Raw genomic sequence first — 25,366 nt, forward strand, 5'->3', positions numbered from 1 at the left:
AAAGTCAGCCACTGTTTCTACCAGATGGGGAAACAATGGAAACATTTAAATCAGCACAAGCCTAAATCCTTTAACTAGAAAAGCAGTTTTAAGACTTAAAAGATCAACTTGCATTTATCTGAAAACTGCATTTTTGTGAAATACCTTATATCTTAATGAGGCACAAACCACTGTTTATTCTTTTTGTTGTCCTTAAATCTTTGTGTCTCCTTTAAACTACTTTTGGGGCTGTTCACTGGAACATTTCTAAGTACAAGTGAAATGAAGCAAATTTATATATCTTTTTAGTGAGGTTAAGTTTTAAGTCAATCTTAGAGTAATGACAGCAGTATAAGCATCAGCAAAGTATGTGGAATGGCTTGGATGCTACTACAAAAATGCGTGCAGCTGTCTTTTCTGCTTTGCATTCGTAAAATACCATTAATCCAATTTCTCTATTACACATTTCTGATTCACTGAATATGAAAACTTGTACTGAAGCGCATATTCAATTAGCTGTGATTTAGGCTATTGATGTATAAGGATGGGTAAAAAAGAGAAAATAGGAAGAAAATAATTACTGAAATAGAGAATTTTTGGCAGGGTTGATAACTACTGAAAAATGTGAATGATGAATTTCTACTGGATCAAAATAATCCTCCCCTTTGTTAAGTAGAGAATGGCATTTAACTCTAAATTATAACACCAGCCACAGTAGATATTCCTTGTAGATTACTCAATAATGTTGATGCTTTCACAGTCTGAGGCTTTTTGCTTTGAATCTGAATTGACACAAAATACAAGAAAGATGGCAGATGTGGTAAATCCAGTTGCCTTTCCAGTGAGGGAACATCTTTAACTGATTAAGTCTACTCCTATGGCTGTCCAGCTGTTATCTAGAGGTGTGAAGGATAGTTCAATTTACTTTTAGAAGATAAAGTATAGAATGCATTTGATCATGAGGGTGCAGAAAGAAGTAATCGCTCTTAAGGTAAGAGGAGTAAGAAATAATTTCTCATTTTTAAATGTGGGTAATTATTTAAGCACTCTGAGTTATTCAATCTATAATTCTTCTTTAATTTTTTTTTCCTGCTGAACTTAAGCTATTAGCTAAATCAATATTCAAAGAGGTGTACTTTGAACCATATACTAGAAATTAAGTAATACTTAGATGAGAAATAAGTAAATTAATGGTATTTTTTTTTAGGTGAATGAAGGACAAGAATGAATCAAAAGCAAATATTGTTTTACTGACATATGTATTATGTATTTCAGTGGATTAACTTTTAGGCCTTTTTTATTCACCTTCCTTAATTAATGATAGCCTAGCTGAGGCTTAAGGGATTTTAAAATAATAAACATATTTCAGTAACTGCTCTAGAGGATAGTAAACTTTTTCAATAAACATTTTTTTCTTACTATTTGAAATATGTAATGTTTAATATATACTTCCTTTAATAAAGTTTAAGAAAGAGTTCTAGAAAAACATCTATTTCTGCTTTATTGACTACACCAAAGCCTTTGACTGTGTGGATCACAATAAACTGTGAAAACTCTGAGAAGAGATGGGAATAACAGATCACCTGACCTGCCTCTTGAGAAATCTATATGCAGGTCAGGAAGCAACAGTTAGAACTGGACATGGAACAATAGACTGGTTCCAAATAGGGAAAGGAGTATGTACGTCAAGGCTGTATATTGTCACCCTGTTTATTTAACTTATATGCAGAGTACATCATGAGAAATGCTGGGCTGAATGAAGCAAAGGCTGGAATCAAGATTGCCAGGAGAAATATCAAGAACCTCAGATATTCAGATGACACCACCCCTAGGGCAGACAGTGAAGAGGAACTAAAAAGCCTCTTGATGAAAGTGAAAGAGGAGAGTGAAAAAGTTGGCTTAAAGCTCAACATTCAGAAAACGAAGATCATGGCATCTGGTCCCATCACTTCATGGCAAAAAGATGGGGAAACTGGAAACAGTGGCTGACTTTATTTTTTTGGGCTCCAAAATCACTGCAGATAGTTACTGCCCCATGATATTAAGAGACACTTACTCCTTGGAAGAAAAGTTATGACCAACCTAGATAGCATATTAAAAAGCAGAGACATTATTTTGCCAACAAAGGTCTGTCTAGTCAAAGCTGTGGTTTTCCAGTAGTCATGTGTGGATGTGAGAGTTGGACTATAAAGAAAGCTGAGCGTTGAAGAATTTATGCTTTTGAATTGTGGTGTTGGAGAAGACTCTTGAGAGTCCCTTGGACAGTAAAGAGATCCAACCAGTTCATCCTAAAGAAAATCAGTCCTGACTATTAATATTCATTGGAAGGACTGATGTTGAAGCTGAAACTCCAATACTTTGGCCACCTGATGAGAAGAACTGACTCATTTGAAAAGACCCTGGTGCTGGGAAAGATTGAAGGCTGGAGGAGAAGGGGATGACAGAGGATGAGATAGTTGGATGGCATCACCAATTCAATGGACATGAGTTTGAGTAAACTCTGGAAACTGGTGATGGACAGCGAGGCCTGGTGTGCTGCAGTCCATGGTGTCACAAAGAGTCAGATCCGACTGAGCGACTGAACTGAACTGAATACATAATTGTTAATATATACTTCCTTTAAGAAAATAATATAATATTTAAATCAATTCCCATATATAGGCTGAGTTAATATAACATACATTGCAAAAAGGTAAAGACTTTTTGTGTATTATTTTGTATTACTCAAAATACTCCTAATTGATGTATTATTTAGAAAATGGCATGTAGCAAAGAGATAGTTTGTAAATACTAGGGCAGTAGGTCTACTGCTTGAATTGAGTTATAAATGTCAATATCTGTCTCTTCCTTTCTGTCTTTGTATCTGTCTTGTCTGTCTCTCTCTCACATATTATATATATATATCTCCATATATATATATCTATATCTATATTCATAAATATTTGCAAGTAGAATTAACAAATGGAAGGATGTAAGAAAATTAAAGGACAGCAGGAGAAAGGGAGAATTATATTTCAAAACTAATCAAAAGGACATATTAAAAGCAATAAGAAATTTATTAAATAAATGACATTTATAGGTACTATGAATAATCTGTAGATATAAGTTTGCTACTACTAAGTCACTACAGTCGTGTCCGACTCTGTGCGACCCCATAGACGCAAGACCACCAGGCTCCCCTGTCCCTGGGATTCTCCAGGCAAGAACACTGGAGTGGGTTGCCATTTCCTTCTCCAATGTAGATATAAGTTTAGATGGAAATTATATTTTTTTAGAATATTCAGGAGGCCCTATGTCATACAGAATGATGAAAAAGAAATGGGTTTTGAAGACAGACGTAGTTCTTTTCTCAGCTTTACTTTGTTCTAAGAGACTAGGCAAGTTACTTAAACTTTTGCCCTCAGTCCACATTTGTATGAGAAAATTAATAGTGCCCTTCTTTCTGTGTTATTGTGTATATCCAGCTGCAAAGTGTATGCCAAGTGAAAGTGACAGTCACTCAGTTGTGTCTGACTCTTTGTGACCCCATGGACTATACAGTCCATGGAATTCTCCAGGCCAGAATACTGGAGTAGGTAGCCTATTCCCTTCTCTAGGGGCTCTTCCCAACCCAGGTCTCAAACCCAGGCCTCCCACATTGCAGGCAGATTTTTTACCAGCTGAGCTACCAGGGAAAATCTGCTTCTGCTGCTGCTGCTAAGTTGCTTCAGTCGTGTCCGACTCTGTGTGACCCCATAGATGGCAGCCCACTAGGCTCCCCTGTCCCTGGGATTCTCCAGGCAAGAACACTGGAGTAGGTTGCCATTTCCCTCTCCAATGCATGAAAGTGAAAAGTGAAAATCTGGGATATGGGCAAATAATAAATGGTGATATTTCCTTTCTAAAGATAAAACTTAGAAATCAATAAAAAGGCTGTATAGCAATTATGCAGTTTTTAAGTCTGTTGGAACTAGCTCCCTACTTGAAAACACTTGAGATTTGCGTAGTGTGAACAAGTATACCATCCAAAAATATAAATAAATAGAACAGTTCTCATATTTCAGATCCCAACCTGGTTTTTCCATTTTTGTAACCCCTAAAATACTGGGTTGGCCAAAAAGTTCATTTGGTTTTCTGTACCATCTTATGGAAAATCCCAAAGAAAAGTTTGGTCAACCCAATATATACCAAGCCATGACATGGGTCTTTATCAAATAATCTCATGGTTATATATTATTTGTTTCCTTTCAGGATTTTGTATAGAAATTAGATGATTGTAATTTCTCTTAAACTACCTCATACAGTGAATGACTTAGCCTCCATACCCATTTTTATGTTTTCTTTAGGGATTCTAACACTGGAAAAGCTAGCAATCATTCTGATATTTTTCACTGAATGCACATGAAAACAGTAGCAGATTCTGTGGAAGTTTTTACAGGTCTGAGATGGTGTAGTTTCTCATTCATATGTTTGTATTATTTATCTACTGCTTTGCTCTGCTATACTCCTTTCTAAATGTTAGTTATGACGCCAGGAGGGCAGCAGTGGCGTGCAGGCTATGGCTCTGTAAGGAGCTTTTCATTCTGTCCCTGAAATACTTGTAAAATTATATGTCAGTAACCCAGAGGACATCTTCATCAATAGCTTCACTGAATTAGAAATTATTTATCTATATTAAGATGATAGTAAGATTAGGCATACTATACAACCAAATATAGATAGTTATTTTGTCTTATTTTGCTTTTGATAAATTTAAGAAAGGGTATTCACTGTGAGTCTATAAGGATAGAATATATATATATATATATACACACACACACACACACACACACATACTTGTCCAACAAGGGAGAGAAGGGCAAGTTGAAGAGAAACACTGCCTGGTGGGAGTTACCACTGTGTCTGAGTCCTTTCACATCCATGTCCTTTGTGAGCTTTTTGATTTGCAGAAATGAACCTGTTAGTGAACCTCCTTCTCTTCAACTCTGTGGATACAAAAGATATTCTGGCCCTCCTTTATTTTCAAAAATCTCTTCAGAGAGGTTACAAATGTATATTAGTATGTCCAAATGTTTACGACCTAAATATTCAAAACTTGCTACCCTTTGTAAATATCTGATATGACTCCATGCTTTGCAGATTTGACTTCTGTAATTGAGACAAAATGGCACATGCCTGTACTGATTTCAATATTAATTTGGCATTGTTTCTGCCCATTGTTGGCTTTATTAAAGGCCCTTCCCCTTGGCATTTTCTGCTTTAGTTTGCAAGTGAAGCCAGTGCTCATTTCTACTCAGAGGGCGTGCTTGGCAGCTGCTGGGCCAGATGCTCCACTGCTGGATACTTTGTTTAATCCTAGTCTAGGGACGTGGTCAGGCGAATTTTGAAATATTTAATTTATCCAGATGCCACAGTCTTCAATGTGCTGTCATTTGTGATGAATTTATTCTATTTAATATTTTCAGATATTACAATGTGCAACTAGTGCTTCAGATCCATATATTAAAAAAAATTATATGCTTTTCAGTTTTTTTTTGTTTCCTACTTCATTGCTCTCTGCTTTTATGTTAAATAATTCCTCTTCCTAATTAAATGTTTCTTTTACTAACTGATTTAAATGGGAACTAAGTTCCTCAATAAACCACATGAACTATAAATTGTTAACTATTCAGTTATATCATTTCCCCAAAGTTTCATTACTATACATTTTACTTTCTGCTTTTCCTTTGTTTTGTGATCCAGTGATTTGGGTATAAGTGAATTTTGTTCATGGTTCTACTGTTAATTTCAAATTGATTAGATTATGGTAAATATATGACCAATAAAATTCTAGTTTTTAGAACTTTTCAAAGACTTTCTTCATGACAAAGTTCATATTAAATTATTCATGTGTATATATGTGCTCTGTGAAAAATGTAATTCTCTATCTCAAGTTTATTAGTTAATTATCTACTTCCTGTATACTCTTACATTTTATGGCTTTTGAAATTTTTCCAATTCTGAAAGAGGTAGGTCTCTCATGGAGGAGGAAATGGCTACCCATTCCAGTATTCTTGCCTGGAGAATCCTGTGGATGGCGGAGCCTAGTGGGCTGCTGTCTACGGGGTCACACAGAGTTGGACACGACTGAAGAGCCTTAGCATGCATGCATGTATTCAGTTCAGTTCAGTCGCTCAGTCGTGTCCGACTCTTTGCGACCCCATGAATCGCAGCATGCCAGGCCTCCCTGTCCATCACCAACTCCGGGAATTCACTCAGACTCACGTCCATTGAGTCAGTGATGCCATCCAGCCATCTCATCCTCTGTCGTCCCCTTCTCCTCCTGCCCCCGATCCCTCCCAGCATCAGAGTCTTTTCCAATGAGTCAGCTCTTCACATGAGGTGGCCAAAGTACTGGAGTTTCAGCTTTAGCATCATTCCTTCCATGGCAACCCACTCCAGTATTCTTGCCTGGAGAATCCCAGGGACAGAGGAGCTTAGTGGACTGCTGTCTATGGGATCACACAGAGTCAGACACCACTGAAGCACCTTAGCAGCAGCAGCAGCAGCAGGTCTCTCATATAATTGTTTGTAAGGCTCTATATTGCGTGTGTTATACTGTATTTTTATTTTGTCATTGTGTTATTTAGTTTATTTAGCTTTGTGTTACATCTTTTATCTATTTCTTTGATGTTTTTATAATTCTATAGTGTATATTTTTATTCAATCTAATTTACTTAATTTATTTCTGAAACAAAATAATTAACTTGCTCATAAACCTAAAAAATGCCTGCAACATTAGAGAAGTGCTTCCAAATCTTAATTTAAATTGTTTTTAATTTCAGATATTTTATATGAATTTTCCTCTTCTACCTTTTTTAATTTGACAGGCATCTGTTTGCGGGTATTTTATTCCCAGTCTTGTCTTGCTTTAAGAAAATTTCTTGTTAAAAAAAAAGAAAAATAGATATAGCTAGGGTATTTAATGGAACAATTCATTCTTTACCTTTCAGGGTAAAATTTTATGTTTTTTTTTTATTCAAAATGTTCATTGTCTTTTTTTTTTTTTTAATTTTCTGATTTGGTGTGTTCATACAACTTTATTACATGAATTTTTTTTTTAACTCTCTTAAACATCTTTGAGATCTTCTAATAAAAATATTATAGTATTAATGATTACACTGAAACTATTTTGTAAATATCTTTCAAAATACTTTCATGTATTATTTGATCTATAGAAGGAAAGTACTATTAGAGAAATAGTTTTAGATAAACTTTGGTTCAGTTCGGGACATTTCTTCTTCATAAACTCTGTCTCTTGATGAAGTCTTATCTTTATTGCATTACTGTACCATTCCAATTATTAAATGGCAACCCACTCCAGTACTCTTGCCTGAAAAATCCCATGGACAGAGGTGCCTGGTAGGCTACAGTCCATGGGGTCGCAAAGAGTCAGACAGGACTAAGCGACTTCACTTCATTCTTATGTAAAAGTCCAGAGCTGCACGGAGTTATTGTCTAGGACTACTCTGAAATCATGTTCCTTAATCCCACCTCATCTCCAGAGAAAACTGTTTCTGAAGATGTTCATTTCTGAGCTGAGATATGCTGGGGCCATTGTGATCTCAAACAATTGAAAACACAGATGGGAGTAAAGAAATACTTGCTCTGCTCTTTGCTCAACGGTATACCCTACATTCATGTTCAGTTCTTTTTTTTTTTTTTTTTTTCAGTTTTCCTACTAGTTAAAATCATTGTTTCTATTTTCACTATTACAACCTATAGAATCACAGGAAAAATCACACCTCACTGAGACAATTTTCTAAAGTTGAAGAAATAAAGACCAAATGCAAATAAGAATGATGATGAGAGTAATTTCAAAAATCTCACAAAGTAGTTGTGACCAATAACATGAGTTAAGCATTTGGGAAAATTCTTTCTAAAAAATAGTAATCCAATTTAAGAAGTATTATGAAAAATAATAGTTTTCTTTATATTGCTTTGAAAATTAAAAAAAAAAATGAGGTATATAATTTAGGCTGCATCCCTCAGTCAGTTCAGTGCAGTTGCTCAGTCATGTCCGACTCTTTGTGACCCAGTACACTGCAGCATGCCAAGCCTCCCTTGTCCATCACCATCTCCCAGAGCTTGTTCAAACTCATGTCCATTGAGTGACTGATGCCATCCAACCATCATCTTCTGTCATCCCCTTCTCCTGCCTTCAGTCTTTCCCAGCATCAGGGCCTCTTCCAATGAGTCAGTTCTTTGCATCAAATGTCCAAAGTACTGGAGTTTCAGCTTGAGCATCAGTCCTACCAATAAATATTCAGTACTTATTTCCTTTAGAATCAACTGGTTGGATCTCCTTGCAGTCCAAGGGACTCTCAAGAGTCTCCAGTTACCACAGTTCAAAGGCATCAGTTTTTCGGCACTCAGCTTTTTTTATGGTCCAACTCTCACATTCAGATGTGACCACAGGAAAAACCATAGCTTTGACTAGATGGACTTTGTTGGCAAAGTAATGTCTCTGCTTTTTAATATGCTGTCTAGGTTGGTCATAGCTTTTCTTCCAAGGAGCAAGCATCTTTCAATTTTATGGCTGCAGTCACCATCTGCAGTGATTTTGGAGCCCAAGAAAATAAAATCTGAAACTATTCCCATTGTTTCCCGAACCTATTTGCCATGAAGTAATGGGACCAGATGCCATGATCTTAGTTTCTTGAATGTAGAGTTTTAAGCCAGCTTTTTCACTCTCCTCTTTCACTTTCATCAAGAGGCTATTCAGTTCCTTTTCGCTATCTGCCGTAAGGGTGGTGCCATCTGCATATCTGAGGTTATTGATATTTCTCCAGATGTGAATAATAAAGGTATGTGATATATTCTTGTATCCTTAAATATCTTGAAACATACATACGAGATATGTAATCACTGTGAACATTAGAAAATATAATACAATTGCAAAAGACTTGGAAGCATGCATTTCAGTAACAATGCAAGCACTTTTTTCTTTGCATATGAACAATTCAATTATTTTGTTTCTGAAATAAATTAAGTAAAGCTTATTGAATCTGATCAGCCCTTGTTTCCAGGGAATTGCAATTCAATTTCATTTTTAATTAGAATTGAACATTGTGGATTTCTTAGCACTGGTAAGCAAGATCCAGCAATAAAATATGTACTTAATTTGTATTAAGTTTCTGAAATTTAGTGCAGAGAGTGAGCAATATGTCTGGTTAATATTTAAACACCTCGCAATGTTCTGTTGTAGAAGTTTCCATTTATAAAACCTGCTGTTCTATAGCAAATTACTTTCACTTTTAAATAAACCTGTTACAACATGAGCAAAACTTATTCAATTAAAAGAGAAAACAAAGTAAAGTAATAATTTACTCCTATTTGATGTACACAATGGCTTCTAAAGATTCTAGAAATGCCTAGGAAAGTAGATTTGATGGCTTAAAAATTACTTTTGCTTAACTATCACTTCAATAAAAAGTAGGTATTTTCATATGGGATATATATTTCTATATAGACAAGTGTTCTGTCATGAGAGAATAATGAACTGTGTGGAAAGAAGCCATGAACCATAAGGACAGTTGCAATAATGTGTTTTCCTCTTCCAGTTTTCCACACTTGTTTCTGTTTTGTCTTTTTGGTTTAGTGGTATAATAATGCTGTACATCACAGTGGAGCTAAACAGAAGCAGTACATCCATAGTATCATATGTTTTTCCATGCACTCAGGCATTAAACTCAACATGTTCCTTCCCATCATTTTGTCTTAATATATTACTGAAAGCAAGAGAAAAAAGTGAGGGAAGTTTGCAATAGTGACCTCAGTCACAATAATATATATCATATAAGGTAATGAAAAATGTAGCAGATTGATTTAACAGGTATTACAGTTATCAAAAGGTAACTCAGAGTCAGATTCTGCTTTGACATCTTGCATATTTTAAAAATATCTGAAATCTGAATGACATACAGATAATTTTTTATTTACTTAAAAGTGAAAGTGATTCTCAAGAAAATCAAAAGCCTTTGCAGGGTCAGGGAAACAGAAACTGTGGCTGTGACCCCTGATGGGTTTGCACTGTAAGAAGTCATTGTCAATTTCTGCCAGACAGGACTGCAGAGACAGCAAATGATAATCTATAAACTGCACGGACAAGAGACATGCACTCTGATTCTTTCCAGGCAACTATAAATCTTTCTAATTAGTGACGTGAGAAAGAATAATATGGAAGTTATTTCTATTGTGATTAAGTTCTCTGCAAGACATATGCATCAGATTTGCTTCTTAAAAATATATAAGGTACAAAGACTCTATGTATCTGTAATCCCTCAGTTTGTCCTGAAATAAGAACATCCCTCAGATGTTTGCATCTGATTACAAATTCTGTGCCTGGCTGAAATGTCGGGTTTTATATAAGTAAATGAATTAATTTCAGGAAGGGTTAAGAAATCATTTCTGTGAAGTAGACTTCTTTTTTTTTAATTGAGAAAAAATAATAGGATAACAAAAATAATGTTTCCTTCATAGGTAAGGAAATTATAATAATCATATCCTAATTTTTAAAGATACAAGCTAATATTTCAAATAATGAGATTATACAAATTTTAAAGGCCTAATGAAGTTTGGAAAAAAATATTTTTGAATCATTTTATTTTAGAATTTTTTTATTCATGGTTCCTACAATCTAACATACAACAAATAGCAAACAGCCTGCTAATAAGTGAATGGCAATGAAAGAGGATTTTAAAATTACTTAAATGTTTACTTTTGGAAATGAATTCATAAAATTTCATCATTTTACATCAAGAAAAATATTTTTCCAGATTAACGAGTTTGTTTTTGTTTATACCCCAATACCATTCCCTAACAGCAGACAATTGCAAAGAAATTGAGGTCAGTCACTCAGTTGTGTCTGACTCTGTGACTCCATAGATGCCAGCACGCCAGGCTCCCCTGTCCATCACCAACTCCAAAGCTTGCTCAAACTCACGTTCATTGAGTCAGTGATGCCATCCAACCATCTCATTCTATGTCATCCCATTCTCCTGCCTTCAATCTTTCCAAGTATCAGGGACTTTTCCAGTGAGTCAGCTCTTCTCATCAGGTGGCCAAGGTGTTGGAGCTTTAGCTTCAGCGTCAGTCCTTCCAATGAATATTAGGACTTATTTCCTTTAGGATTGACTGGTTTGATCTCCTTGCAGTCCAAAGGACTCTCAAGAGTCTTCTCCAACACCACAGTTCAAAAGCATCAATTCTTCAGTGCTCAGTTTTCTTTATGGTCCAACTCTCACATCCATACATGATTACTGGAAAAACCATAGCTTTGGCTATATGGACCTCTGTCAGCAACGTAATGTCTCTGTTTTTTAATATGCTGTCTAGGTTTGTCATAGCTTTTTTTCCAAGGGTGAAGCAAAATTACAGTTCCTCAATTATCCACCTGGTTCATTCTCCACCTTTTTTTCTTCCTTATCATTCCCTTGAAAAACACAAAGAAAATAAAATACAAAATAAAAATAAAAATAAAAAGCAAAGAGATTACATTTCCTCAACTATCCACCTGGTTCATTCTCCACATTCTCTTCTTTCTTATCATTCCCTTGAAAAAGAAAAGAAAAAAAAACCTTCACACGATATGTAGCATTCATGAACCACCTATACAGAGGAAAAGATCCCAGCCACTGTGTTTCCTCTTTCAATCTCAAATTCTTCTCTCTAAAAATAAGACAATTTAGGTTAATACTTGCTGGTCCTCACACTATCGTTGTATTCGTAACCTGCAACCTTGCTAATCTCCACTCTACCACTGTATTTTCAACCTAGAACCTGGATTAATGGATCCATACTACAGATGTGGATCTACCATGGATAGGAAAAATGAGGAGGGGGAAAATAAATTATAGCATTCTCTTCAAAATTTTGAAGCTATAGTTGGGAAAATAACATCATATTTTTAAAAATTAAAAAAAAAAAATAAATCAGACTTCTTCCTTGCAGTACACTGCAATGGCTATCAAATAATGTAATATGACCTTTAAACAAACAAACAAACAAACAAACAAATGCAGAGGCACACTTTTTTCCTTATTTGAAAGCAATATGATTTAATGGGAGAAACACAGGAAAATAAATTATGAGCACACATTCCTTTAGTCTGAAATCTGAGAATTAACTATGTGATCTTGATATAATCTTTATCTCATGAATACTTCATTTGTGAGATAAAAATTATTCCACAGACCAAATGAGATGTTTGTTGTTGTTGAGTTCCTAGTTGTATCTGACTCTGCAACCTCACTGACTGCACCACACGGAGCTTTAAAGTGCAATAAATAATTATGCATGAGAATACTTTATAAAATAGGATATCTTGCCTCCATCTCTACCTTTCTCCCTTTCTTCTTTCCTTCCCTACTTCCTTCCTTCTTTCCCTCTTCTGTAATGTAATGATAAAAGTTGAGAATGCTTTTTAGAACTCTGACAACAGGCTTCACTTTCTGAATAGCTTCAGGGTTTTTTTTCCTTGCAAAAGGAGATCATTGCTTCTTATTAATCTTACTAGAATTATTTAGGTAACTTTGGATACATCAAGTAAAGCAATTTGAAATCCAAGTAACAGTGTTAAGAGAAATCAGAAATAAATGCTGTGATTATGCCTTGGATGTACTCATCTGATTACAGCGAATATTCCTCACCATAATTGTCTTAAGAAAAAAAAAGATGAGCTTATTTCTGAAATACTTTTGACAAAGCAAACAGCAATCTTATGAATCTCTTTAAATGCATCCTAACAATACAATACATAATTAAAGGACCAAATAACAGATCTATTAATAGGGGAAAACAGTTTCAAGAAGAAAGAATAACATAAAATCTGAGCCCTGAAGTCAAAATATATGCTTAAGAAATGAACACCTGTGTTTAGTGTTTTTATTTTTCACATATTCCAGAACTATTTAACTTAATGAGTAAGAATGGGCTAAGTAATGTTAGTTCATGGTTTTTAAAAGTTTATTCTTATGTTATAGTAGCCATGAATCTTTAGTGTAAAATATCCACATTTTATTGTTTTAATATATATGAATCCCCACTATGCACATTGTAAAAATCCAGGTCTTCTTAGCAATCTAAACAAATAGGCATATAATTCATGCAGTATTGATTTTAGTACTTCTCAGAAAGCATATCATGTAAGAAGCATCTGATGTGTTTAATAAGTTTACCCTTTGGCCAATCCGTTTGTCTTTGTAAAGGATGGATATATAATAGAAAATGTATGCTTTAATGGATAGATTGCTAGACTTGAATTTGGAAAACTCTAGTTTGATCCTTGGAATTACCGCTTATTGGGCTTCCCTAGTGGCTCAGATGGTAAATAATCTGCCTGCAATGCCGGACACCTGGATTTGATTCCTGAATGAGGAAGATCCCCTGGAGAAGGGAATGGTTACCCACTCCACTATGTTTACCGGGAATATTCCATGGACAGAGGAGCCTGGTGGGTTATAGTCCACAGGGTCACAAAGAGTCAGACAAGACTGAGTGACTAACACACACACACACTTTACCACGTATTACCTGTGACCCCAGGTCAAGCTCTTCACCTTCCTGAATCAAACTTTCACAATAATGGGAATTGAAATGATATATCAGATGCTTTGAATAGAAATCAGAAAATATCTTGTGAGACAGTATCTGGCTTATAGTAGGTGCACAATTTAATTAGTACTTGATGATTTGGCCTAAGAAGACCTACACTCAGAACCTAGATTCTAATTACATGATTTTCCAGAATCTATATATAAAGTTTGGCAGATATTTATCTCATGTGAAAGTATTAATTTGCCAGGGCTGGTATAACGAAATACTCCAGCCTGCATGGCCTAAACACAAATTTATTTTCTCACAGTTCTGGAAGCTGACAATTTAAGATGAAGGTGTTGACAGGTTCAGTCTCTCCTGAGGCCTCACTTCTTGGCTTGCTGATTGCCACTTTCTTGCTGTGTCCCCATGTCTTTTGTTTTGTTTTTTTCACTCTCTGCACATAGACCTCTAATGTCTTTCCCTCTTCTTGTAAGGACATTAGTCATATTGGAGTAGAGCCCACCCATATGACCTCATTTAACCTTTGTTGCCTCTTTAAAGTTTCTATTTTCAAATGTAGTCACACTCTGAGGTGTGCTGGGGGTTAGAACTTAAACTTACAAATCTTACGGGGACACCACATAACAGATCTTAATTTTATCTGTAAAACCAAATTTGTCTCCTTTGTTACCCTTGCTCTTTTCTACACGAAGGCTCAAGAAACTTTTATAGCTGTGGAGGCCAGAGGAATGGTTCTAATAGTGAACCAGTATTTTGAAGAGGTTAAAGTACAAAGAAAACCGTAAGCTTCCTCCTTTGGTTCTTGATACCAGGTGGTAGTTCAGAGATCTCCTGCATTGTGACCAGTGAAAATAAAGAGCACAGCTGACATTCAGTGGGTTCAAAAGGGTGAGTTGACAATTTAACAACATCTGTAAATGGATTAGAGTCTAGCTGCAGAATTCAGCCAGTATTCCCTCGATGGACACTGTGAAGGAGGGTATTTTCTAAATGACAATAGCAACAGCATCCTCCTCCTGAAATAGAAAAGGGGTTTTGATGGAAAGTAGGAGTAGATGTCAATAAGTACAGAAGTTAAGTGGTACGAATCAGATCAGAGTACTGTTTCTTTACTGTCTCTGGCTTTGATTTTCTTTGAATGATTCTTTCCTGAATATCTGAATACCATGTAGCCATCCTGGTCCCGTATGCTGTCTGTCCAAGGCAATGGGAATATAATACTATTGGACTGTTTTTAGGTTCTAGACTATGACCCCTGAGCGAGTGATTCCCAAGGAGCTTTGCCTTTTGTAAGGTTTGTTCGGTAAGATTGTTGTGTCCTGCCCACAGATTTGTAGTGCCATTTATTTCAAAGTGGGTAATTTTGCAACAGAGAGCTTTATATATTACACAAGGAGAAGTGTACTAACATGATTCACAGTGAGGAATGTGAGATCATATTTCTTGGTCAAAGACATTTTATCTCTAAGACACTGCCAATAAGACAAATTCATACATTTAAATCCCTGGGGGCTATACTCCACTCCTTATTGCTACTGTTACATAGCAAAACAATACAAAACAAAATTAAACAAAATAGACCAATTTTAATATGTATTTTACAGAAGTATAAAAGGATAACATATTTTGTTGAGTCTTCTTTTAATTTCAGAAAAAAGATGGCTTAATACTTATACTCACATTCTAATGGACACATATAAGATGCCATAGCAAAATTTATGGCATAAGTTTTCCAGCCAGTGGGTGGAAACCATAGAGCAAAATAACATTCATTTAATACATTTATACCTCTATGCCCTATGTTTTTCTTTCATTCATTCATTCATTGATAGATATACTAATTTATTCAATAACTCAACAATAGAAATATCAATAGTTACCAGGCACTATATCAAGGACTAGAGATACAAAATGAAGCTATGAGGTTACTGTCTTAAAGCAGGTCAAAACGTAGTGCTACCAAAATTTTCCATCAGATCATTTTTAATTACTGAGGATGAAAAAATAATACTAATGAAATTTCACCTTGGAGACTTGGGGCATTATAATGCTTCAGATGATGTGAAGCTGTGACATAGCTTGAAGGAAGTTGGCTGACTCTGTACAGAAAAAGGAAAATGTCTCAGAGTTACAAAGGGTCACTTCTCAATTCTACTCTAGCATCTATCTCAGCTACCTCAGGCATGTTGATATTTTAGCACCCATGGAAACTTGGCTAAGAATTGTGTTGGCTTAGCACTTAGTGGTTCTTTCAGTTGAACACAAGGAAGTGGGAAGCTTGTGATTTGGAGGCTGTGGACATTTTGAATAAACATAATCTGTAAATTTATGTAATATGTAACTTGTCTCCTGAAAATAAAATATTGGTTGAAGTACTTATTAGAGTAGAAGTATTTCCAATTTAAACAGAGTATTAATAGCTTCATTGAAGTTGTCTTCATTTAATCCTGTGTGATTTATTGAAATTGTCATATATATCTTTTTGAGTGTAAACACTGTGATATAGTTTTTTTTTTTTTTTTAATGTTTCATTTTGTATTGGGGTATAGGCAGTTAACACTAATGTAATAGCTTCAGGTGAACAGTGAAGGGACTCAGTCAGAAATAATTTTTAAAAGACGAAATTAACATTTCACAGTGTACTATTTAAATTAGTACACAATTTAAATTAGTACTTTGAATGAAGAATGAATCAATTCAGTAACTTAGAGTTTCAATATATAGATTCTAAGTATTTTGATTTTCCTTATATTCCATATCTAATAGAAGTTTAATGTGAAATTAAAATATTTATAATATATATTAGAATCAATCGTAAAAACTACCTCACACGTCTTTATTACTTTTAGAAAATGTTTTCTCTTTGGAGAGGGTATTCTCAACCAATAGTTTGAAAGCAAGTTTCATATATGACAACATATTTAAAAGTACAATAAATGTCTCCATAAACATTTTGAAAATCATAGAATAAGACTACTTGCTTTTTTAAATTAAGAAATAATGAATGTTTGAGGATAATATTGTTCAGTTCTTGCATTTTATGGATGGTGAAACCAATGCTGGAAAAATTATGAGTTGTCACTTAGCTATTAGTGTTAGAGTCGGTAACAAAATCCAGTACTGTGTCCCAGTCTCATGCATTTTCACTTGTCTTAGTTATGAATTGGTTTATTGGCAAATAACAGAAGCACCCTCAGAGAAAGGGAGGAAATCTCATCCAGTCCAAGTGAAAGGCACACAGCTGGACATGAGGTCTGTGTGTGCCATTTTCTCTCTTGCCTGTTTTCATCTCTATTTTCATCGACTTCCTCCTCCTTTTTAGCTGTCAGTTTCCTTGGCAAGGTTCATGATTTCTACATTCTAAAAATAACTAGTTTGTACATGTCTTACAATTAGTTCTGAATAGAGAAGCTATTTGCTTATATGGTGATTTGTGTTAATTAGAAAATGGTGCCCCTCCAAGGTGACATAGCCTTGTGGGTCAATGCACCACATTAGCCAGAGGCTGTGACCTGCTTCTCGGTTACCATACAATACTCAGGCCTAACACCCTCTGCCTGACTCATTTTTGCTTTCTCCTTTCTAAGTTCCAGTTGGCCCTATTTATGTCAAATGTTGTCTTAGTTTACAAGAACTAAGGACCCCAAGCTTATCAGATATATACTTGAGAAAGAGAAGCAAAAGACAGTTGAAGTTTAATGTCAAGAATCTTGGCTTGACACTCACCCTATCTCGTCAGGTATCAGACCCCCAGTATAATCATCAGTCTAGGTCTCAAGCTATGAGAGGGACTATGCAGAGCTAATGACTTTCACCTGTGCACCAAGGGACAGTCTGCCATCAAACAGCACAGTGACAGCTGGTTTCATCTTTTTGTCATTGGCATTCTTTGAATGTGTTGTTAAAAATATAATCTCACCAAAATGGGAGATATTTTGAGCATTTTAGGCAACCTCCATGTTATCAGGTTCAAAATGTAGTGCTAACAATGCAAAGGAACATTTTTAAAATTTGATATAATGTAAACAGTGTCTTCGGTTGTCAGTGTTATTGGAAATCCAGCAATAGACCCTCTCTAAAATTGTCATTGAATTAAATTAATTATTTAAGAGCTCTATGATGGCCAGTGAGGGGTAGAGTCAGAAACCAGATTTGACAAAATCGAAGAGGTGTCCACTTCAGGTCCAACTATTGTATGCAGAGGACAGGAAGAGGAAGTTGGTTCATATATAAAACTGTCTCTTCAAGGGTGTAGGGAGGTAATCAACTCTAACCAAAGACAGGTTTCCAATAAACCACTTTGCTTCATAATTGGCCGTGAGGTATAGAAGTATATCATGATATATATTCTTTATAAAAGGGATCTCAACATACTACCTAATATAATCAGAAAAGAAAAACATGTAACTCTTCCATGTGATTTTTGACTAAAATAAACTTAAGCACTGTTTCATAAAGATTAAATTATTATCATCAGCATCTTTTTAGAAGAGATTTTTGAACATATTTGATATTCCACTAAAGCAGATTGAAAAAAAAAAAATACTGTGGATCATCATTCCCTTTCTTTGTCCAAAACAGTGATCTCTCATAGAATCACTTTCCACTGATGCTGAGTCTATCCTCACATTCTTTTCCTGCTGTTCATTCCTTGCCAGTTAATTAGAGTTAGAGTCAAAGTGAAATGCTATTAAAATGCTGCACTCATTATGTTAGCATATTTGGAAAATTCAGCAGTGGCCAGTTTTCCAGGACTGGAAAAGGTCAGTTTCCATCCCAATCCCAAAGAGGGGCAGTGCCAAATAATGTTCAGACTACCATAAAATTGCACTCATTTCACATGCTAGTAAGGTTATTTTCAAAATCCTTCAAGCTAGGCTTCAGCAGTACATACATTGAGAACTTCCACATATACAAGCTGGGTTTAGAAAAGGCAGAGGAACTAGAGATTGAATTGCCAACATCCATTGGATAATAGGAAAAAGCAAGGGAATTCCAGAAAAACATGTGCTTCTGCTTCATTGACTAAATACTAAATGCTAAAGCCTTTGTGTGGATTCCCTGGTGGCTCAGACAGTGTCTGCCTACAGTGCGGGAGACCCAGGTTTGATCCCTGGGTTGGGAAGATCCCCTGAAGAAGGAAATGGCAACCTACTGCAGTGCTCTTGCCTGAAAAATCCCATGGATGGAGGAGTGTAGTAGGCTACAATCCATGGGGTCGTAAAGAGTCAGAAACGACTGAGCAACTTCACTTTCCCTTTTTTCACTTTGTGTGGATTACCACAAATGGTAGAAAATTCTTCAAGAGATGGGAATACCAGACCACCTTATCTGTCTCCCAAGAAACCTGTATACAGATCAAGAAACAAGTTAGAACTGGACATGGAACACCTGACTGGTTCAAAATTGTGAAAAGAGCATGACAAGGCTGTACATTGTCACCTTGCTTGTTGTCACCTAACATATGCAGAGTACATCTGGCAGAATTCTGGGCTGAATGAATCACAACCTGGAATCAAGATTTCCAGAAGAACTATCAAAACCTCAGATATGCAGATGATACCACTCTAATGAAACTAAAGAGCCTCCTGATGAAAGTGAAAGAGGAGACTGAAAAAGCTGGCTTAAAACTCAACGTTTAAAAAACTAAGATCATGGCATCTGGACTAATCACTTCATGGCAAATAGATGGGGAAACAATGGAAACAGAGGCAGACTTTATTTTCTTGGGCTCCAAAATCACTGCAGACAGTGACTGCAAGCATGAAATTAAGACACTTGCTCCTTTGAAGGAAACCTATACAAACCTGGACTATGTATTAAAAAGCAGAGACATTACTCTGCCTACAAAGGTCTGTTATGTCAAAGCTATGGTTTTATCCAGTAGTCATGTACAGATGTGAGAGGCGCAACGTAAAGAAGGCTGAGTGCCAAAGAATTGATGCTCTCAAATTTTGGTGTTGGAGAAGACTCTTGAGCATCATTTGGACAGCAAGAAGATCCAACCAGTCAATCCTAAAGGAAATCAGTCCTGAATATTCACTGGAAGGACTGATGCTGAAGCTGAAGCTCCAGTCCTTTGGCCGTCTGATGCAAAGAGCTGACTCATTAGAAAAGACCCTGATGCTGGGAAGGATTGAAGGCAGGAGGAGAAGGGGGTGACACAGAATGAGATGGTTGATGGGATCATAGACTCAATGGACATGAATTGGAGCAAACTCTGGGAGATAGTGGAGGACAGGGATGCCTGGCATGCTGTAGTCCATGGGGTCATGAAGATTTGGACACAACTCAGTGACTCAACAGCAATAACTCAAAGTGAAAACTATCCATCATTCCACTGGTAAACTCAGCTTCCTAAGAGCAAAGACATTGTCCTCATTACCTCCATAATCCAATGATACCAATTACCTGTATGACAATGACACTTATTAAGTAGTTATAAATGGATAAATGGCCTAGGAATTGTGAAAATAGTTTTTCACAAGCAGGTAATTTTTCAGGAGGAAAGATAACATTAAACAAAATCACAAACAAATATCCATTTAACTTCATTAATGATGAAAAAATTTTGGAGGACTAAATTTTGGCCATATTGACAAATATCTTTGGAAAAGTAAGAATATTCAGTGTTGGTGATAATGATAGGCAACAAATGCTCACATATACTATTGGTAAGAAAATAACTTTTAATAAATTTTCTGGAAGGAAACTAGTGTATTTTAAAAATCATAAAAACAGGAGTACCTTGACCTCAAGAATCTACATGTGAAAATATATTTCATTAAAACAGGTATTTATGCAATGATACAGCTATAAGGAAGTTTGTAATATTTTTAAAATAATGTGATCAATAATCAGGAGTTGGTTACTAATATTTGATGGAGTTTTTATATATTACTTATATCACTCATATATAGTATATATCTATTAAAGTGATACATAAGTGTACTTATCAACATGGACACATGTTTAGTATATACTGAGTGAAAAAGACATATTGCAGATTAATGTTTTTATAGGTGTTTTGTAAATATATGTGTGAATGTGCATAAGCCCTAATAAAGGTATCTAGAAACATCAGCATGTTAATATTTGCTGCCACTTGACATGTAAGACAATGGAATTGCTTTTTGACTTTTTGTTTTGTTTTGTTTTGTTGATGTGCATCTCTTTCTCGCTAATGGTCACTATTTGCTTTAAATAATAATAAATAATAAGTAAGTAATTTCTAGTATTTTTAAAAATTGCTTTCTAGAAACATTCATTTTGTTTTTTCTTCATATTTTCTCCTGTAGTAAGCAGAACATTCAAAATCATTTCATTGACTATTCTTTTAGAGAATAGTAATTTCAGCATCTAAACATTAGCAGCCTTCCCTAAAGACTTCAATCTGAGCATTTGAAGAGTCAATGTTAAATCTGGCCCTCTTATTCACATATATTTTTTCTTTTGTTCTCTCTCTCATTCTTCCTCTCTCTCTGAATCCTTTACCCATTTTCAGTAAAACATTGGTGGGAAAAAACAGAAGTGTGATCATATTAGTTTCTTATAGGAAGTATACACGTGAGTCAACTATACTTAGCTTTGGTTCTCAGTGTTAGGTTTTTATCCTTATTATAAAAATTCATTCGTGTTCATTATTTGTTTAAAAATGGAAAAATACAGAATGTTTTTAAAGGAGTTGGAAAGATGCAATCAATGTAGCATACTTACATCAAGCATCATTTATTTTTCTACATGTTATTTCCTATATGTAGTTAAAATTCTACTATATTCATATGTTTTACTTTTCTAATTGAAGTACATCCCAAATATTTTCTCAGAGCTCTCTTTGCTTTATGTGGTTGTTATGCCACATCAGCATGTGTGTCATTTGTTCTTTTATTTAATGTCTTAAATGCCTACTATATGCCTGCTATATACAAGGTGTATAGACAGTCATACAAAAGACAAGCATGATTCCTACCCTCCTGGTGTAGTCGAGTTTGAGACCCAATTGATGCCTTGCTTGCATGCATATTCAGTCATGTCTGATTCTTTGCAACTCCATGGACTATAACCTACCGGAACCCTCTATCCATGGGGTTTTCCAAGCAAGAATACTGGAGTGCGTTGCCATTCCCTTCTCCAGGGGATATTCCTGATCCAGGGATAGAACCCACATCTCCTATGTCTCCTGCATTGCCTGCTGCTGCTGCTGATAATTTGCTTCAGTTGTGTCCAACTCTGTGCGACCCCACAGACAGAAGCCCACCAGGCTCCCCTGTCCCCAGGATTCTCCAGGCAAGAACACTGGAGTGGGTTGCCATTTCCTTCTCCAATGCATGAAAGTGAAAAGTGAAAGTGAAGTTGCTCAGTCATGTCCGACTCTTCGCGACCCCATGGACTGCAATTTTTATTTATTTATTTTACCACTGAGCCACCTGGGAAGCCTTGCTTAGTCCACTGTAAAACTCAATAAACAAAAGAAGCAGTAAATGGGAAGTGAAACATAGGTGTTAATTAGAGTCACACAATAAGCAGCAACTGTCTACACTCAGTATGACTTAGTCATAGTTTCCATTATTCCCTCAGTTCAGTTCAGTCGTTCAGTCGTGTCCGACTCTTTGCGACTCCATGAATTGCAGCATGCCAGGCCTCACTGTCCATCACCAACTCCCGGAGTTCACTCAGACTCACGTCCATCGAGTCAGTGATGCCATCCAGCCATCTCATCCTCTGTCATCCCCTTCTCCTCCTGCCCCCAATCCCTCCCAGCATCAGAGTCTTTTCCAATGAGTCAACTCTTCGCATGAGGTGGCCAAAGTACTGGAGTTTCAGCTTTAGCATCATTCCTTCCAAAGAAATCCCAGAGTTGATCTCCTTCAGAATGGACTGGTTGGATCTCCTTGCAGTCCAAGGGACTCTCAAGAGTCTTCTCCAACACCACAGTTCAAAAGCATCAATTCTTCGGCACTCAGCTTTCTTCACAGTCCAACTCTCACATCCATACATGACCACAGGAAAAACCATAGCCTTGACTAGACAGACCTTTGTAGACAAAGTAATGTCTCTGGTTTTGAATATGCTATTTAGGTTGGACATAACTTTCCTTCCAAGGAGTAAGTGTCTTTTAATTTCATGGCTGCAATCACCATCTGCAGTGATTTTGGAGCCCAAAAATATAAAGTCTGACACTGTTTCCACTGTTTCCCCATCTATTTCCCATGAAGTGATGGGAACCGCATGCCATGATCCTCCTTTTCTGAATGTTGAGCTTTAAGCCAACTTTTTCACTCTCCACTTTCACTTTCATCAAGAGGCTTTTGAGTTCCTCTTCACTTTCTGCCATAAGGGTGTTGTCATCTGCATATCTGAGGTTATTGATATTTCTCCTGGCAATCTTGATTCCAGCTTGTGCTTCTCCCAGTCCAGCGTTTCTCATGATGTACTCTGCATATAAGTTAAATAAGCAGGATGACAATATACACCCTTGACATACTCCATTTCCTATTTGGAATCAGTCTGTTGTTTCATGTCCAGTTCTAACTGTTGCTTCCTGACCTGCATACAGATTTCTCAAGAGGCAGGTCAGGTGGTCTGGTATTCCCATCTCTGTCAAATTTTCCACAGTTTGTTGTAATCCACACAGTCAAAGGCTTTGGCAGTCAATAAAGCAGAAATAGATGTTTTTCTGGAACTCTTTTGCGTTTTCCATGATCCAGCAGATGTTGGCAATTTGATCTCTGGTTCCTCTTCCTTTTCTAAAACCAGCTTGAACATCTGGAAGTTCACAGTTCACGTATTGCTGAAGCCTGGCTTGGAGACTTTGGAGCATTACTTTACTACTGTGTGAAATGATTGCAATTGTGTGATAGTTTGAGCATTCTTTGGCATTGCCTTTCTTTGGCATTGGAATGAAAACTGACCTTTTCCAGTCCTGTGGCCACTTCTGAGTTTTCCAAATTTGCTGGCATATTGAGTGCAGCACTTTCACAGCATCATCTTTCAGGATTTGAAATAGCTTCACTGGAATTCCATCATCTCCACTAGCTTTGTTCGTAGTGATGCTTTCTAAGGCCCACTTGACTTCATATTCCAGGATGTCTGGCTCTAGGTCGGTGATCACACCATCATGATTATCTGGGTTGTGAAGATCTTTTTGTACAGTTCTTCTGTGTATTCTTGCCACCTTTTCTTAATATCTTCTGCTTCATTAGGTCCATACCATTTCTGTCCTTTATCGAGCCCATCTTTGCATGAAATGTTCCCTTGGTATCTCTAATTTTCTTGAAGAGATCTCTAGTCTTTCCCATTCTGTTGTTTTCCTCTATTTCTTTGCATTGACAACTGAAGAAGGCTTTCTTATCTCTTCTTGCTATTCTTTTCAATTCTGCATTCAGATGCTTATATCTTTCCTTTTCTCATTTTCTTTTCACTTCTCTTCTTTTCACAGCTATTTGTAAGGCCTCCCCAGACAGCCATTTTGCTTTTTTGCATTTCTTTTCCATGGGGATAGTCTCTATCCCTGTCTCCTATACAATGTCACGAACCTCATTCCATAGTTCATCAGGCACTCTATCTATCAGATCTAGGCCCTTAAATCTATTTCTCACTTCCACTGTATAATCATAAGGGATTTAGGTCTTACCTGAATGGTCTAGTGGTTTTCCCTACTTTCTTCAATTTCAGTCTGAATTTGGCAATAAGGAGTTCATGATCTGAGCCACAGTCAGCTCCTGGTCTTGTTTTTGTTGACTGTATAGAGCTTCTCCATCTTTGGCTGCAAAGAACATAATCAATATAATCTCAGTGTTGACCATCTGATGATGTCCATGTGTAGTCTTCTCTTGTATTGTTGGAAGAGGGTGTTTGCTATGACCAGTGCATTTTCTTGGCAAAACTCTGTCTTTGCCCTGCTTTATTCCGTATTCCAAGGCCAAATTTCCCTGTTACTCCAGGTGTTTCTTGACTTCTTACTTTTGCATTCCAGTCCCCTATAATGAAAAGGACATCTTTTTTGGGAGTTAGTTCTAAAAGGTCTTGTAGGTCTTCATATAACTGTTCAAATTCAGCTTATTCAGCGTTACTGGTTGGGGCATAGACTTGGATTACTGTGATATTGAATGGTTTGCCTTGGAAACGAACAGAGATCATTCTGTCGTTTTTGAGATTGCATCCAAGTACTGCATTACAGACTCTTTTGTTGACCATGATGGCTACTCCATTTCTTCTGAGGGATTCCTGCCTGTAGTAGTAGATATAATGGTCATCTGAGTTAAATTCACCCATTCCAGTCCATTTGAGTTCATTGATTGCTAGAATATCGACATTCACTCTTGCCATCTCTTGTTTGACCACTTCCAATTTGCCTTGATTCATGGACCTGACATTCCAGGTTCCTATGCAATATTGCTCTTTACAGCATCGGACCTTGCTTCTATCACCAGTCATTATTCCCTAGTCCCCCCTAATTACTTTTCCTCTTTAGTGGGAAATAAACATGTCTTGCAAATCATGATCATTACTGTATAAATCATGGTAGTCATGCAAAGATTAATAAGTTCTTTGCCCTAAAAATATAGTTTAACAAGTTAAAACAAGAGAACCTGGAATGACAAGTTCATCTGCCTATTACTTTTCTATTAGTAAAGAAGAACAGAGAGGAACCTTTGAGTGAAATATGTTCATATGAGGTAATCGGGCTATTTTCAAGGTATTTAATGATAGAGACAGAACAGGACCTGACCATTCAGAAGAAGGCACCTCATTTGGTTCTGTATATGCCTATTAGTTGCTCTGTCTTAGACATCTGGCTGGAACATCC

General features: G+C 36.3%; 1 protein-coding gene across 10 annotated transcripts in view; it reads left to right on the forward strand.

Moving 5' to 3' along the window:
- Positions 1 to 25,366, forward strand: part of NAALADL2 (N-acetylated alpha-linked acidic dipeptidase like 2) — a 1,274,580-nt gene that overhangs the window by 639,524 nt on the left and 609,690 nt on the right. The gene's annotated exons all lie outside the window — the stretch shown is intronic.

The sequence above is a fragment of the Bos grunniens genome, chromosome 1 (genome assembly GCF_055505025.1).
Source record: "Bos grunniens cultivar Pamir isolate PY7600 chromosome 1, Bosgru_T2T1.0, whole genome shotgun sequence".
Taxonomy (NCBI): domain Eukaryota; kingdom Metazoa; phylum Chordata; class Mammalia; order Artiodactyla; family Bovidae; genus Bos; species Bos grunniens.